Below are 18,377 nucleotides of genomic sequence, written 5' to 3' on the forward strand. Positions count from 1 at the left end.
TGTTGACACCGAAAATACGGGGCACATTAGTGAAAGTGATTAGACCAAAAACAAAACGTCTGCAAATATAGAGTGAGTAACATAGCTTGGCTTGTCTTGACACTCCCTGGCCAAATCCCACTACATAAAACTAGATTGCCCTTTATCGAAGGCAGGTAGTCCTCCCAAGGTTCTGGAGGTCGCTGGGCTGCAAGACGACTTGCCTTTTGGTTCAGGATCATCCAAGGATGCAGACAGGCCAGTAGGACTGGGACCAAGTCCATAGTTCTCTACAGAGCCTCACCCGCAGAGAAGGCCGCAGTGCCCGGCTCTTCTTAGGTCGCCAAGAACTGAAATTCAGGGTCTGGGGATGCCACCTAAAATCTTGATTTAAGGGTGTTACAAGGGAGTGACAGGTAGAGGCTAATGGGCCGCTTTCCTGGGGTGTCTAAACCCTCTATCATGCCCACCTCCTGTAGGAAGGAGACATAGTCCTAGCCCTGGTTGGATAGGTCCCATCATCTTCAAGATGGTGGGCACTGAAAACTGTACTTCACCTCGCCTCCAGCACCTGAGGGGTGGAGTTGACAGAGGGGGCGGGGGCACACCTCCTATTCTATCTAAGTTTTCCCACCTGTCCTCACGCCTAAAAGGGGATGAGGACCGGAAAAGCGTTTGCTCGCTCTAACAGGAGAGGCTGGGGTCGCATTACAAAGGCGGCAAGGCCTTTGAAAATCCCTGCCACAGATGGCTCTGCCTGACCAGGGGGAGGTGTGAACACCTCCACCCAGGAAAGGCATTGTTATCTACCTCAAAGTGCACAGGCACTCTACCCATGAGGTCAGGACACTGTCTGGTGGTAGCAGGCTGACTCAGGCCAGTCGGTGACCACACTAAGGATTGATAGATCCTTGGGGACCCCTCTAAGGGGCACCCTCTGTGTGCAATTTTTAATAAATCGGACACTGCAATCGGCACAGGTTTATTATGCTGAGATGTTTGGCATCAAATATCCCATATTTCAGTGAAACCTTCATAGAGCTGTGGAACTCGTAATGACAAGTGTGCAGCCAATGTACGTACTATAGAGCTTCCCTGGTCACTTGCAAAATCCAGGAATCGACAAGGATATTGCTGGGGCATATCTGCTCATGCAGATATGCACTCACAGGAGATATCCCTAAAGCAGCGTTCACTATAAGGCCTGCTAGAGGGGCGTCTTACCGATATCTCAGACAGTCCCTATGGGCATCGCATACAGGGATGTGTGCCACGTCGACTCTTCAGTTGTGTCTGCACCAAGACACACGGCTGCAGTGGCAGTATATATGTATGTATGTATGTATGTGCTTGGTGAGGGGTCCCTTAGGGTGGCATAATTTGTGCTGCAGCTTTTAGAGACCCTCTTCAACAACAAGGCCCTTGGTACCAGAGGTATCTTTTACAAGGGACTTATAAATGAGCTAATGGGGAGAACCTCGTGGAAACGACAGGTACACTTAAGGGAAGGAGATCGGGCTCAGGGGACCTGGTTGGCAGGGACCCTGTGCACTTCCAGTAAAAACAATATCATTTTCCGGGTAAAAAGTGAAGGCTACCATGTCCAAAACAGGCCCTTTCCTACATTGAGACATTTTTCCTAGGACATCGAAAACTCTACAGCAGGTCTTGCTCATGGTCCTTATACTGTGACTGCCACTACTGAACATTAATCTTGAATTGTTAAAGCAGGGCCAGGATCTGGACAGGAGCCAATGAACAGGAGGGCAACTCACCAGATAATAGAAGTCTTCTGTCTTCACACTCACCTAGAGAGTACAATGCCATCCCATGTATTGCATGACAAAGAGGCCACAACCCTCAGTGAAACACTCACCTCTCAGATGTGATTCGTTAATAAGAATAAAATGAACATAACAGGTCCCTGGGGACCCCAAAGATACACCGTTCCTACCAGTACTATAAATGCTTGGGGTCCCGCAGGTAAACCTAACAGTGCTACAAAGGCGTAGGGGCCCTACAAGTACACCTGTCCTAACCCAGTGCTACAAATGCTATGTGCTCACTGCAGCAGGACTGAGCGCTCTAGGGCAGCAATTAAGTTGCTTGGCATTCATCGACCCTTAGCAAAGCCACGTAATATAGGCAGTAGATCAGAATGATTCTCCTCGATCAAAAGTAGCTCTCACTATCGAAAAGATGAAGACCCTGGTATAACACAAGCGCAGACATGCGGTTAGGCTCTACCAGGACATGTTGTAAACTAATAATTTATGTATCTGTAGGATTAGATTGCATTGCAAGTTAATTCTTATGTCACTATTTTCTGCATACAACATACAAGATAGATTCCTCATATGCATACCCTGATGAAGGCAGAACCCCCAAAATGAATTGGGACAGACTGAATTTGAATTTACTTGCGGAACAGTGAACTTTAAAAGTGATTCTATGAGAATAAATATGCTTAAACTGGAATACAGGTGGATTTGCTTCCAAGGGAAGGAGACATTGATGCACTTTTACAGGTACAAGCTGTGGAGCAGGAGACACAGACCAGATCTAGTCTGGCGCTATATAAACAACTGTAGCCACCCACATCTCCCTTCTGGCACGCGATGAGTGGATTACATAAATACGACAATAATGAATGAAAAATACACGGCATGCATAGACAAGGTTTGCTATGTAACATCTGGACTCCTGTAAACCTAAACAAACGCCAGTAATCAGACACTAGGGACATCACCTGAAGCTCCTAAGATTTTCCTTTTGTTTGGTATCTTGTTTTTGGGAGGTGGGTTTTTAGGATAAGCTATTTTTGGGTGCGTCTGGCGGTGGGGTGTGTCAGGTAGCCCCTGTGGTAGACAATGGGATAGAGGATAAGGAGTGCCAGCCATCCCTTCATATATTTCTCCCCTCCTATATTCACAGTCCCCTTTTACCAGTTGTCCGCTTTGCTGTCATCAAGAAGTGGAGAGAGGGGAATCGGCAGGCGGCCCCTTTAAGCCGGAGCTGAGGACGGACATCAGAGAATAAACGCTTGAAGAAGGCGGTGGAGAGCGCGTCAGGTTGGTCAGTAGTTGGTTCAGCTACACGCGGCATGGGAAGGCGAGGCGGAGAAACCAGCGGGGGAAGACTGGAAAGACAGAGAAGGACTAACAGCCTTATGGGAGAGAGAACCGGAGCCCAGGGGAGGTCACAGCTTGTCAGCGAGCAGAACACCCGAACCTGGCGGAAGAGGGAAAGCTGAAGCAGATGACCAGACCTCACTGAAGGACGCGGAGTCACCACGCCATGGCCCCAGAGGGATGTGGCTCTTCCAGGTGCGTGGGCGTCTACGGGGTTTTTGGAAAGGGGCTGAGTAAGAGAGGGACGGGAGGGGAGGCTGAGGGGTGAAAGGGACCCAGGGAAAAGGAAATAAGTAAGACGGAAACAAAGACAAGAGCAGAAATCATTGGATACTCTTTTTCTTTTGGTTGCTCCAACCTCTACACCACAGCTTTCCAAACTATGTTGCGCGACCCATATGTAGGTGTGTCGCATCGGCAGAGTCGAGCTGCAGGGGCTCTTAGAAGGGGCGAAGCAACAACAAAGCCCTATTAACATGCACAAGGTCTTAAAGACCTGTGAAGTGCTCGGGTGCGGCTGTGAGCGGTCCCGGGCTGTCACACACGACGGGGCGGGGGGAGGGGGTACTGAAGTAGGGTGACCACCGTTTTTGGCGGAGTGTCCCAGTGTCCCGACACTTTTCTCCAAAGTAGAGAAATGTCCGGGTTTTACAACAGTGTCCGGGTAAAACATCCAAATGTCCCGGTTTTAGTATGCTGTTTAGATCGCGGGCCTTCCAGCAACAGGCAGAGTGGCGCTGCAGGGGCTCTTATATGAATAACAACAAAGCCTTATTAGCACGTTAAATGGTCTTCATTTGTGGATAGTCCATTTGGCAAAGGGCCCTTCAATGAGTGAATACGGTGGGTTATTGGGTCCAGGGGGTTGGCCTGGGGTTTGGGGCAGCCCCGGGATCGCGGTGCATTGGGAAGAAAAGCGGCCAAGAAGCCCTATAGAAGCTTTCACATTTACATCATTCTGCACGCTGCGGCTTGTGACCTTACGAAAACAAAAACATAAACAATTCAGTTCAATGGAGAATGCCCGTGTGAGCCTTGGGCATGGAGGAGTGCGGGGGAGTGAGTGGGTAGGGGCGCTGCGCACCTGGGCACCACCAATACAGGAAAATATAAAAAAGATTTAAGAATGAAAGCAACATTTTTTCCTCTTTGTCACAGACCCTTAACTAAACCATAAAGCAAAAACACTTACCTGAGTCTTTTCCTTCTGTCCGAGGGACGGTGGCGGCCAAGGCACACCTAAGGGACTGAAGAATAGTGACAATCAATCATTGTGATTTCCTGTAATACTAATAAAAAGTGCATACCAAGAAATTATTCAATGCAGACAGCTCCTTCTTGACCGACTCTTTTACATGAGGAGCTACGTACTTTCCCTACAGGGAATGGGAGACAGAAACACAGAGACCAACAGACACACACAGACAGACACATACGGGAAAGCATAGTAGGAAAACGCTATATACAGTTTTTATATGTTTGCATATGTACATTGTTAGGTCTCGCTATTATATCCCGCAGGGATTAATAGCGAGAGTATATAGTAGGCGAAACAAACTCTTGACCAAGCGCGGATTACGTCCAGTTCATGTGGACCAGTCGTGTGAGACGCGTGTGCACGGCAAACCCATCAGCCTCGCACCGCAATGGAATGTTGCCTCCCAAGCTGCTCCCCCGCCATCAGACTTCAAAGGAATGCGCTCCCGCCCCGCCCCCCCACAGCAATGCCAAGAGCTTGTTTTACAAAAGTGAACGGTGCCGCTGGTTTCATTTATGCAGTCTGCATTAGGAAAACTCTGGTCATGCAATCTATGTACTAGTTGCGTTTAAAACACAAAACCGCAGTGGTGTGAGACAGTTTCTTTTTCTTGCCTTCTGCTCCCCTGATTGTACTCGTTTTTCTTGCCTCTGCCCCCCTGATTGTGTCGGTTCGCTTGCCTTCTGCTCCCCTGATTGCACTCATTTTTCTTGCCTTCTGCTCTCCTGATTGTGCCCGTTCTCTTGCCTTCTGCTCCCCTACTTGTACTCGTTCTTTTGCCTTCTGCTCCCCTGATTGCATTCGTTCTTTATGCCTCTGCTCCCCAGATTGTACTCGTTCTCTTGCCTTCAGCTCCCCTGATTGCACTCGTTTTTCTTGCCTTCTGCTCCCCTGATTGTGCCCGTCCTCTTGCCTTCTGCTCCCCGGATTGCACTAGTTTTTCTTGCCTTCTGCTCCGCTGATAGTGCCCGTTCACCCACACCCTCACCCCCCCACCCCCTCACACCACCACACCCACTCACCCTCACACACACCCTCACCCTCACACACCCCCTCACCCTCACACACCCCCTCACCCTCACACACATCCTCACCCTCACACACTCCCTCACCCTCACACACACACCCTCACCACTCTACCCGCTACCGCCCTCACTCTACCGCCCTCACTCTACCGCCCTCACTCTCCCACCATCTCGCCCTCACTCTACATCTCTACCGCCCTCATGCTACTGCCCTCACTCTACCACTCTACCGTCCTGTGTGTGATTTTCTTGGGGAAGTAATAGGTAAACAGATTAAGGTAAGCCCTCGTCTTGTTTTCTTTGGACTCAACCAAGAGGAAGATGTACAAATAAATTCTGCTGTTACCAAGTTTATTTTCTATGTGGTTTTGGTGGCGAGGCGGGAGATAAGTAGGCTTTGGAAGTCTGAAAGTCCCCCATCTTTTTCTGAGTGCCTCAAAATTCTCATCTATACGAGCCAGTCTGATATGGCCTGAGACCCAAGGAGTCAGGATAAGATCTGGACAATGTTGGTAAATTGGAGAGAAAACATCAGTGGGTCCAATGATTAAGCCAAACATGATGTGGGTCCTGGCCTCTCCTGTGTTGTGGTCCCCTTTTCGTAAAGGAGTTGGAAGTGGAACCAGCAGTATTCTTCTGCAGAGATGTACTCCGTCCCCTCCCGGACATTTGTGGGGTAAGATCAACCCTAGCAAGAGAGTTGGCAAGATGAGGACAAAAAACTAAAATCCTGATCAGGTAGTCCCGCTTTCAGTGTAATACATATACCGATGGCCCCCACACTCTGATCAATTTCGATTTGTTATATGTTATGTTATCAGCATCTGTCTAACACCTTCTTCCTCCACTATTACACCAAAACGATTTCTTAATAATGCCACATGCCCATGAACGTCTGGCAGTGATGACACTAAAAAAGCACTTCATACAGTCTTCAGTTTTCAAATATCTTTTATATTCATTGGCATTGAGTCAGATTTTGAACATATATGTTTGTCTTATGATATAAATTCCAATAGGGGAAATATGTGCCTCTTTTATTACGTGTGACTGACTCGAGTTGCTGCCTCCCTCCCACAAGTGATTTTCTACTTTAGAGTTTATAGCGTTATAGTGTTATTCTTGCCTTCCCAAGGTAGGGTTTATAGAAATATAAACTGGCAGAACACCAGTCAGCTCGGTATGATTGACTCAGCCTTTCTTCCATCTATGTTTCGTATAATGAGTATCAGGAAATTTGGTGGTAACAGCACTCTTCATTGAAGAGAGACATGAGTGAACGGCATGTACTAAGTAAGTGGTTGTTTGTATTATTTAGTGCAGAGACAAAAACTATGCTCATATCTAGCTTTTATCCTAGGATATTATTTGATAAATGTTGTCAGTAGCTTGCCTATTTTGCATGTTGTGCGTCAGCCTGTGTTGGCTCTTCTTGTGCTTGTCACTCCCCTGGAGTAAAGCCTCTTTACCATCCTGCTGAGTGGATGACGTGTATACTGCACTGTTCACTATTAGGAACTGCCTTTGACTTTTGGATGAGCATTCCATGGGAGTACATTTGTTTTGGGTTCATGGCTTAACGGGTTTTCTCAGTAATCCCTAAATTTAGCTGAAAATACCCATGAGTCCAAGTATTGTTCATAGTGTTGCTTTAACCAGTAGCGTGATCAGTTGTGCTTGGATGCTTTTCTTTCTGTCTGTTTCACTCGAAAAGATACAATGTTTCTTTTCTTTTATTCCACATTATGCTAGTCTCCCAATAAACTTCCTGGTACTTCTTGGTTTTTCCTACATGTAGAGAAATGAACATTTGCTGAGAATAGACACTTTCATAATACCACAAATATCTCTGTTTTATTTCTTTCCTTCTAGTCAAGTCTTCCATCACACTAACTGCACTTTTATGTTCCTGTGTGTGTCCACAAATGGGTCAGTATTATTGTTGATGCGTTTAGGGTCTTGCCAGATTCTCTGCATCTCTTGGATTATTTCCATGTGTGTTCAATGAAGGTGTGTTTTTGCTTATGGCTGTGTAGAACTGATGAGCGACTAAAGCCTTTCCTGCATTCAGTGCACTTATGGCTTTCCTCCGTGTGTGTCCTCTGATGCATCCTTAGGTTTTAGCAGTTACTAAAACTACTTCCGCATTCACTGCAATGGTATGGTTTTGCCCGTGTGTGTTCTCTGATGACTCTGCAGGATTGATAGCTGACTAAAGCTTTTCACACATTCACTGCACTGGAAAGGCTTTTCCCCTGTGCGATTTTGCTGATGAATCCTTAATGCGGAAGAGTCATGAAAACTACTTCCACATTCATTACAATGGTATGGTTTTTCCCCAGTGTGTGTTTGCTGATGCCTGTGTAAGACTGATGATTGACTAGCTGCACTTAAAGGGTTTTTCCTCTGTATGTGTTCGCTGATGTTTTTGTAGATATGATTACTGCACATTGGCGGTAAGTCTTTGCATATGGGAGCACAACAGTGGGATATTGGAGCAGGGCAGCCATGATCAAATGCTGGTCCTGACATGCTAGAGATATTTTTTAACATATAGGGGCCCTAGATCACATTTTGAAACAATGGGGTTGATTGGCTTGGCATAATAGCAAAAGACATGAATATTTAATGAGAGACATTTTTAGCTAATCTATTTGAAAAATGTGCTTTACAATGCACTATTTGACCCAATACTTAAAAACATTTCCTCAGTTTCTGAACCTCTCTGCACACTCCGTAGAGGAGGTTTGGCTCATTTGCTTCACTTTCTACAATTCAGAGCTAGTATTATTTCCCACCCCTTTCGAAGATCATATCAGCACCATAATACAGGTGGAAATTAAACAGACATTTGTTTAACTTGTATTTTCATAATAATGATGCAGTTATTATAGAATGTTAGTGATGTCAATTATTGCGATGTCCTAAGTATTAAGGTTATATGACTTCACCTCCTAGAAAGACTCAGGATTAAAGGTCATATGATATAACTTCCTCTGATTCTCAACACCCACTCTGCCCGCAAACACGTCGTTAAACTCTGAGACCTACTCGACTCAACCACCCCAGACGTTACCTTCCTGACGGAGACCAAGCTGTACCCCTCCTCGGCACCCGACATCGCCATAGCCATCCCGGAAGGCTACAAGATCACCAGCAGGATCCGCACCAACAGAGTAGGAGGAGGAATCGCCCAGCACCGACGAAGCCCTCAGCACCACCGAACATCTCCACTTCCAGATCCACACCGACCCCAATACCACTCTCAGAGGAACCCTCGTCTATAAACCAGAGTAAGTAGTGCGCTTTACAAATGCTATGATTCATTAAGGTCAAAGGCTGTGTGATGTCACTTCTGATACCCCTGGCATTTTGGTGAATCAATGTCCATGCAAAACCTAACAGGGGACCAGAAAAAAAGTTACAGCCAGGAGAAAGTCAGCCGCACAAGATAGAAAAACACTGGAAAATGAAGGGATAAAAAACCTTTGATAGTAAAGTTGAAGAAAAGTAAATAGTATAAATGTACAAGGCCATACTTTTACTAGTGGGAATAGTTACACGTTAGAAATAATAATAAACATGATTTACTGGGGTCGGCAGAACCATCTGCCAAGGCTGCAGAGCTGGTGGTGGGAGTCAACCTGGTTGTGGTTGTCTTCAAACGTTCCGCGGCGCTGGTGGCAGCTGCTTATGAAGGTGCCCTCTTGCCCTTGGGTGCTTATGAAAGGAATAAAGATAAAAAGAACAATGATTGGTGGTACTCTCTTTACAAAAAACAGTTTGACAGACACAGTATTGATTATTTTAAATCAGATAACCTATTCCTAGATTCCTAATCTAAAATTACATTTTGAACTATTAATTCATTTCCATGAATGATCTTTGGTACTCCAACCTCTTTTGATGGGCCAAGTTGGTCTCCCTTTGCATAGTACAGTACGTACATCAGGGAGATTAGGACTGTATGAGCTACATAAAGCCACAAGGAAGACGCTAACACCCCTGGTATACTACTATCATAATAGTAGTAGCATCCCCTAAATGTTCCCAAGCGAACACCTAGCTGGCTAACACTGGAACAGAATCCTGGCAGTGTCAATCACTCTCTGATGCAAAACGTGCATTTATGTCAAGTCAAGTCGAAAATTTATATAGCGACTACTCACCCAGAGGGTCTCAAGGCGCTTGAGGGAGGGGGGTTCGCTACTTATCAAATAGCCATGTTTTGAGCTGGTTTCTGAAGGAGAGGTGGTTCTGTGTGAGGCAGAGATGGGTGGGGAGCGAATTCCAGGTCTTGGCCGCTAAGTAGGAGAATGATCTTCCTCCCATGGTGGCTTTTCGGATGCGTGGAATCGCGGCGAGGGCTTGATTGGACGATCGTAGTTGGCGGGTGGGGTTGTAAAAGGTCAGGCGCGTGTTGAGGTATCTGGGTCCTAGGTCATAGAGGGCCTTGTGTGCGTGGGTCTTGTTGACGGGGAGCCAGTGAAGGTCTCTCAGGTGACCGGATAAGTGATTGTGGCGGGGTATGTCTAGGATGATTCGGGCGGAGGCGTTTTGAATGCGTTGGAGTTTTTTCTGTAATTTGGCTGTGATTCCGGCGTAGAGAGTGTTTCCGTAGTCCAGTCGGCTTGTGACGAGTGCTTAGGTGACCGTCTTTCTTGTTTCGGCGGGGATCCATCGGAAGCTCTTTCGGAGCATGCGTAAGATGTTAAAGCATGATGATGAGATGGCGTTGACTTGTCTGGTCATCGAGAGGGAGGAGTCTAGGATGAATCCCAGGTTGCGAGCATGGTCCGTTGGTTTGGGTGCACTGCCCAGGGCCGGCGGCCACCATGAGTCGTCCCATGCAGAGGGGGATGATCCTAGGATGAGGACTTCCGTCTTGTCTGAATTCAGTTTTAAACGGCTGTTCTTCATCCACTCGGCTTCGTCTTTCATCCCTTCGTGTAAGTTGGTTTTGGCGGTGTTTGGGTCTTTGGTGAGGGAGAGGATCAGCTGTGTGTCATCAGCGTATGAGATGATGTTGAGGTTGTGTTGGCGTGCGAAGGTCGCGAGGGGGCTCATGTAGACGTTGAAGAGGGTGGGGCTGAGTGATGATCCTTGTGGTACGCCGCAGATGACTTCGGTGGCCTCTGATCTGAAAGGGGGGAGGCGTACTCTCTGGGTTCTTCCGGCGAGGAACGAGATGATCCAATCCAATGCTTTTCCTTGTATCCCGACGTTGCTGAGGCGTTGTACAAGGGTGCTATGACAGACCGTGTCAAACGCTGCGGAGAGGTCCAGGAGGATGAGGGCAACTGTTTCCCCGTTGTCGAGTAGTGTTCGGATGTCGTCTGTTGCTGCGATGAGGGCGGACTCCGTGCTGTGTTTGGCTCGGAAGCCGGACTGTGAGGGGTCGAGGGAGCCGTTTGATTCGAGGAAGGCGGCGAGCTGACTGTTGACGGTTTTCTCTATGACTTTGGCAGGGAATGGGAGGAGCGAGATGGGGCGGTAGTTCTTAAGTTCAGTGGGGTCTGCTGTAGGTTTTTTCAGGAGGGCGCTGAGTTCGGCATGTTTCCAGCTTTCCGGGAAGGTAGCGGTGTTTAGGGAGCAGTTGATGATATCTCGGAGTTGGGGTGCGATGATGGAGTCGGCCTTGTTGAATATGTGGTGGGGGCATGGGTCGGTTGGCGATCCGGAGTGGATGGAGTTCATCAAGCGGATGGTGTCCTCGGTGTTGATCGGGTTCCAGGCGCTGAGGGTGGTGGTGGGGGGCTTCAGTTCGGAGGTAAGGGGAGTGGGCTGGTCGCCGAAGCTGTTATGCATGTCAGTGATTTTGCTGTGGAAGAACGATGCTAGAGAGTCGCAGAGGTCTTGAGAGGGAGTGATGTCGTTGGTGCCGGCGCTGGGATTGGTAAGCTCTTTGACGATGTTGAAGAGTTCCTTGCTGCTGTGGGCGTTGTTGTCGAGTCGATCCTTGAATGCTGATTTCTTGGTGGATCGGATCAGCTGGTGGTGTTTGCAGGTGGCGTCCTTGAGGGCGGTCATGTTGTCTGTGGTTGGGTTTCTTCGCCAGGCTTTCTCGAGGGATCGGCAGTTCTTTTTGGAGTTCTTGAGGTCATCGTTGAACCAGGGGGCTTTTTTTCTTCCTGGCTTGTTGTGATGGTTTTTCAAGGGTGCTAATTCGTCAGCGCAGTGGGTGATCCATTGTGCGAGATTGATGGCTGCTTGATTTGGGTCCGATGATCTGGCGGGAGGATTTTGGTTTAGCAATGTGGTGCGCTGGTTGGTGGTGATTTTGTTCCAGTTTCTGCGGGAGACTTGTTGTGGGTGGTGGTGGGTCGTGGTCTTTCTGAAGTTGAAAGTGGACGCAGCTGTGGTCCGTCCAGTGGAGTTCTGTGGCGTGATTGAAGGAGACGTGCTTACTGGAGGAGAAGATTGCGTTGAACGTGTGTCCTGCGTAGTGGGTGGGGGTGTTTACCAGTTGTTTGAGTCCCAGATTGGCGAGGTTGTCCAGAAGGGAGGTGGTGTTGCTATCGTTGTCCATTTCCAGGTGGAAGTTGAGGTCTCCTAGGAGAATGTAGTCCTCGGAGGGGAGGGCGTGTGGGCTGATAAAGTCAGCGATGTCTTTGCTGAATTGTGTGCGGGGTCCTGGGGGTTTGTAAATGAGGGTGCCTCTAAGTGTGGTCTTGGGGTCGGTGTGTATCTGGAAGTGAAGGTGTTCGGCTGCTTTGAGGGTGTCGTCGGAGCTGGTCGAGATGCGGATGGTGTCTTGTGGACGATGGCGATGCCTCCTCCTGTTTGGTTGATGCGGTCTTTTCGGACGATCTTGTAACCGTCCGGGATGGCTATGGCGATGTCGGGCGCAGATGAGGCGTTCATCCAGGTTTCTGTAAGAAAGGCGACGTTCGGTGTTATGGTGTCGAGTAGGTTCCATAATTCAATGGAACACCCGGTCTGTGGACCGACCGGGTGTTGAGCAGGATGCACTTCAGGTGGTTGTTGTTTGAGCTCAGTTTGGCGTTAGTGGTTGTAGTGTTGGTCCTGATGCAGCAGAGCTTGCAGGATTGGCAGGTGAAGGGTCCATGGGTACGTCCTGGGGCGGCTTGGTGGCAGTCGGGGAGTCGGCCGGTGTTGAGTGCAGAGAGGGTTGCGGCATCGTACGTTAGGCGGGTGGAGAGGTTTTAGCGGGGGCCAGGGGGTCTGGCGCTGAGCGCGGTCCAGGCGCGGACGGGTGTAGACGGGCTTACTTTTGGCGCGACTTCGGCGCGTATGGGGCGCGTCCGCTGCGCATGAACGCTGCGCGCGAATGCATCTGTCATAAGTGGAGAGCGGAGGGGGCGGAGCGAGGGAGGAGCAGCTGGGAGGCGGGAGCGGGGAGGCGATGTCCAGGGAAAGCTTGAGGGAACGGGGGTGGGGCCGCGGGGGAGCAGCGGCAGGGTGCTAGGACCAAATGGCACGGTCCAAAATGTCCGAAATGTAGTGGGGGGGATCGGGGGCACAACCAGGCACAATGCAAGGCAGAACAAATAAATAGCTACAAAATACGATACCAATATCTATACAAATACGATACCAGGCACAGCAATATGACCACAGGCGATCTCGGGGGCACAATCAGCAAGCAAGCAGCAGGGCTGAGGGCAATATCCGTCTCCAGGCGAGATCGGGGGCACAATCAGGCGCAAAAAGGTTCAGGGAGCGAGTGGAGCGACCGTGGCTGACTGGGTCAGGACGGTCACAGCGCTTCCGCTCGCGGGACTATCTATTTGTTGGTAGTGGGAGGGAGGAGCAGCTGGGAGGCGGGAGCGGGGAGGCGATGTCCAGGGAAAGCTTGAGGGAACGGGGTGGGGCCGCGGGGGAGCAGCGGCCGGGTGCTAGGACCAAATGGCACGGTCCAAAATGTAGTGGGGGGATCGGGGGCACAACCAGGCACAATGCAAGGCAGAACAAATAAATAGCTACAAAATACGATACCAATATCTATACAAATACGATACCAGGCACAGCAATATGACCACAGGTGATCTCGGGGGCACAATCAGCAAGCAAGCAGCAGGGCTGAGGGCAATATCCGTCTCCAGGCGAGATCGGGGGCACAATCAGGCGCAAAAGGGTTCAGGGAGCGAGTGGATCGACCGTGGCAGACTGGGTCAGGACGGTCACAGCGCTTCCGCTCGCGGGACTATCTATTTGTTGGTAGTGGGAGGGAGGAGCAGCTGGGAGGCGGGAGCGGGGAGGCGATGTCCAGGGAAAGCTTGAGGGAACGGGGGTGGGGCCGCGGGGGAGCAGCGGTAGGGTGCTAGGACCAAATGGCACGGTCCAAAATGTCCAAAATGTAGTGGGGGGATCGGGGGCACAACCAGGCACAATGCAAGGCAGAACAAATAAATAGCTACAAAATACGATACCAATATCTATACAAATACGATACCAGGCACAACAATATGACCACAGGCGATCTCGGGGGCACAATTAGCAAGCAAGCAGCAGGGCTGAGGGCAATATCCGTCTCCAGGCGAGATCGGAGCACAATCAGGCGCAAAAGGGTTCAGGGAGCGAGTGGAGCGACCGTGGCTGACTGGGTCAGGACGGTTATGTGAGTGAGGCACACTAAATCTCCATAGCTGCCAAGGTTTCAGATTGCTTATGTGTGACATTTTCATAGTTTCAGTGTACTTATGAATGACTTCCAACGACCAAATGTGTGACACTTAGAGTGACACTTTCTTGCTATCAAAATTAAGTTATGAAAATGGAAGGGTACTTACCTTCTCATATACGTTTTATTTGTTTTATAGAGCTGCTCATAACAATATGGAGTGTCAGAGATCGATACATCACACACACATTATACAGAGACAATTAATCATATCTGTGTAAATGTAGTCTATAGGAAATGTTACATATGACGGTGAGGATTGCAAGTTGTAGGAATCACGTCATAGATATAAGTGTGCAGTATATTTTAAGAGTATATGGTCTGGAGAAGTGTAAACTCAGGATTTAAAACATACCACAGTAATTGGCGTAAGTAAAAAGAATGCTCATCTACGCGAACTAACCCTTTTTAGCAGCATTAGGATAATGAAAAACTGGGGGAGAAAAGAATGTTCTAACCTATAACACACAGTTTGAATGCAGTTCTTGAAGACAGTTCATACCTAACTGTGCCATTTTAGGATTGTAACTAATGAAATGCAAGTAACAAAAGGACCTCTGCGACAAGCTGTAACTCATTGAGCTAGCCACATAAAATGCTCTTAAGTGGTCTGCATAGTACACGTTCTTTGCAGTAGTCACATTAACCCTTTCCGCTACTTCATGACGAGGAAAAACAGGCACTAGACAAAATGCCTCTCTCTCTCCAGCAGGAACATTATTCACAGGAGGCATATTTACATTTTCATTGTTGCCTGAGAACTCTTGGACACACAAGGAATTCGTCAGCAGGTGGTTTTAAACCCATGTTATTTCTGAATATACAGCACCTGACCCTCCACTCTCCCAGCTCAGTGCTAGGTGCTGTAGTGCACCAGACATTGCACGAATAGCAGAAGGATCTCTATGACAAAACCAGTAACTCATTGCTATAATCCTCATAAAATACAGTCATTTCTGTGATAAAAGTGTGGTACGCATTCTTTGGAGCTGGATAATTTACAATCAGAGCTACTACTCAACAAAAGTCCAATCTCTCCGCAGAAACATTAGTATCACCAGCCGCATTATTTAATGTACATGTGTGTCTCAATTCCGATGGGGCGCAGCAATTCCTGAATACATACAACAGTTGCAATCAATGTATTTCACATTTCTTGCAGATATTCTAGTTTCGTTCCCAGACCCAATGGATTTGACACAGTAACAAATTAGAAGCCTCGTCATTGAAAGAGCGCTGCCCGAATCCAAACCTGTGGCTTTAATCTTTGGTGAGTGACCTACCACTTCCACACACAAAAGTAGACTACTACTTTCTATGAGAAAAGCTGGGATTATTTTATCCTGGATGGATTATGGCACTCTCAGGTCTTTCGGCAATATTGGGTTACTGGAGATTATTTGTTTTAGTGGGTGCTTAGGGAGGGGCAATCATCCAAAATCCCCTAAAATAGATCCGCAGATCTCAAACGTACATGTAAAGCCCTATCACACCAAAGTACAGATTTTTTCAAGTTAAATTACTTTCAAGTTACAGAATGAGCACAATAGTTAGACAAGATGCTTTTAATATTAGTATCTTGCTCAGAATCCAGGCAACATGTGTTTCGTCGTATGGGGAAGGGCCCACGACTTCCTCAGGGCTGGGAAAGAAAAACAGAAAACATCATGTAATCCCGCAATTCCTCGGGCATTGTAACATTAAAATCACTTTAGCAGAATCCATGCTATGACATTTCCAAAGTTGTGATACAACATCACAAATCCCACCAGCACTTGGAGGTAGTAGATGGGGAAAAAAAGGGTGAGGGACAGGAAGAGACAAAAGCCCCCAATATCCTGGGATAAAGGGTTAAAGGTTGAAGTATAAGCAACAGATCAAGAACATCACAAAGAAAAACCATGGTGCTCATGGTGGAAAGTGTAGGAAGGGTCAAGCGCATTACTATACTTAATAATATACGTCAGTGAAAATACACTCATCTGTGTCCTCTCCCAAACACACACTGAGCAGAAAAGCTCAGGCCTACCTTGTAAAGTACAACTTCTCTTTGTATACCCAAAGAGGGTAGCCAGATGTGACCATATTTAGTAATTGCTCATTATCCCAAGATTGTGAATTTATTTAGTACCAGGAGGTAAGAAACATACCTTCTGGCTAGTTATAGTTCCGACCCAGCCTAAGATCGGCTGGGTAATAAATGTAATCTTGAACGTCAATCTTGTTAAATTCTCTGTACAAAGATGATGGGTACCATCATTATCATACAAGTGTAAATTCAGCCCTTGCATCTTACTTATATAGCATCTATTATGTGAGTATATGGTAAGTGCTCATATCCGGTGACATACATCAACTTCTAGTGTTGGGGTTTGTGGCGTTAATTACGTGCTCGGCAATCATTAGTCTACAGAGGGTTTCACCTTCCCTATTTATACCGTGTGTATTGATTAGAAGCAGAAATGAGGCTTACCCGCAAGACCTCTGCGACTCCCTCGCCTCGTTTTTCCACAGCAAGATCGCCGACATACACAACAGCTTCGACGCACAGACCACGCACCCTACCACTGAGCCAACGCCCCCCACCACCACCCTCTGCGCCTGGACTCCGGTCAGCACCGAGAACACCACCCGCGTGATGAGCACCATCCACTCCGGATCGCCTATCGACCCCTGCCCCCACCACGTCTTCAACAAAGCCGACTCCATCATCGCACCCCAACTCCGGGACATCATCAACACCTCCTTCAACACCGCCACCTTCCCGGAGAGCTGGAAGCACGCCGAGCTCAGCGCCTTCCTGAAGAAACCTACAGCGGACCCCACCGATCTCAAGAACTACCGTCCCATCTCGCTCCTCCCTTTTCCTGCCAAGGTCATCGAGAAGACCGTCAACAGTCAGCTGGCCACCTTCCTCGAGACGAACGGATCCCTCGACCACTCGCAGTTCGGCTTCCGTGCCAACCACAGCACCGAAACCGCCCTCATCGCAGCCACAGACGACATCAGATCCCTGCTCGACAACGGGGAAACAGCAGCCCTCATCCTCCTGGACCTCTACGCAGCGTTCGACACGGTCTGACACCGCACCCTAGTGCAGCGCCTCAACAACATCGGAATCCAAGAGAAGGCACTGGAGTGGATCATCTCATTCCTCACCGGAAGAACCCAGAGAGTCTGCCTCCCCCATTCAGATCCGAGGCCACCGAAGTCATCTGCGGCGTACCACAAGGATCATCACTCAGCCCCACCCTCTTCAATGTCTACATGAACCCCCTCGCAGCCATCGCACGCCAACAAAACCTCAACATCATCTCCTACGCCGACGACACCCGGCTGATCCTCTCCCTCACAAACGACCCCGCCACCGCCAGAACCAACCTACACGAAGGGATGGAAGACGTCGCTGAATGGATGAAGAACAGCCGCCTGAAACTGAACTCAGACAAGACAGAAGTCCTCATCCTGGGATCATCACCCTCCGCCTGGGATGACTCCTGGTGGCCCCCTGCCCTGGGCACCACTCCCAAGCCAACGGACCACGCTCGTAACCTGGGCTTCATCCTGGACTCCTCCCTCTCGATGACCAGACAAGTCAACGCCGTCTCGTCGTCATGCTTCAACACCCTGCGTATGCTCCGAAAGATCCTCCGGTGGATCACCACCGAAACCAGGAAGACGGTCACCCGGGCACTCGTCACTAGCCGACTGGACTACGGGAACACCCTCTACGCCGGAACAACAGCCAAACTTCAGAAAAGACTCCAACGCATCCAGAATGCCTCCGCACGACTCATCCTGGACATCCCCCGACACAGCCACATCTCCGGACACCTGAGAGACCTGCACTGGCTCCTCGTCAGCAAGAGGATCACGTTCAGACTCCTCACCCACGCACACAAGTCTCTCCACGACCTGGGACCCAGGTACCTCAAAACCGCCTGACCTTCTACACTCCCACCCGCCAGCTACGTTCCACCAGCCTCGCCCTCGCCGCCGTTCCACCTATCCGCAGAGCCACCACCGGAGGAAGATCCTTCTCCTACCTGGCAGCCAAGACATGGAACTCCCTCCCCATACACCTCCGACTGACCCAGGACCACCTTTCCTTCAGGAAGCAACTCAAGACCTGGCTCTTCGAGCAATAGCAGCCCCCCCCCCCAAGCGCCTTGAGACCCTCCGGGTGAGTAGCGCGCTATACAAATGCTATGATTGATGATTGATTGATTACCCCAAAATCAGAGCACGATATGTGTGCGCGCTGTAAAGATCCTTCTATTTTCAAAAAGCACGGTTTGGTATGCGTGCTGCTTCGCGAATTGTATTATAGTCCGTGCTTG

The 18,377-nt window shown here is 48.8% G+C and overlaps 1 long non-coding RNA gene across 1 annotated transcript in view; it reads right to left on the minus strand.

Annotated features, from left to right (window-relative positions):
* LOC144805878 (uncharacterized) overlaps window positions 1–18,377 on the minus strand; it is a 34,186-nt gene that overhangs the window by 12,277 nt on the left and 3,532 nt on the right. Inside the window, exons 2-3 of the long non-coding RNA XR_013605618.1 lie at window positions 8,985–9,113; window positions 4,303–4,357 (exon numbers count right to left, since the gene is read on the minus strand). This is a non-coding gene — a long non-coding RNA (uncharacterized LOC144805878). The remainder of the gene's footprint in view (window positions 1–4,302; window positions 4,358–8,984; window positions 9,114–18,377) is intronic.

This window comes from Lissotriton helveticus, assembly GCF_964261635.1.
Source record: "Lissotriton helveticus chromosome 1_1 unlocalized genomic scaffold, aLisHel1.1 SUPER_1_unloc_31, whole genome shotgun sequence".
NCBI classification, from domain to species: domain Eukaryota; kingdom Metazoa; phylum Chordata; class Amphibia; order Caudata; family Salamandridae; genus Lissotriton; species Lissotriton helveticus.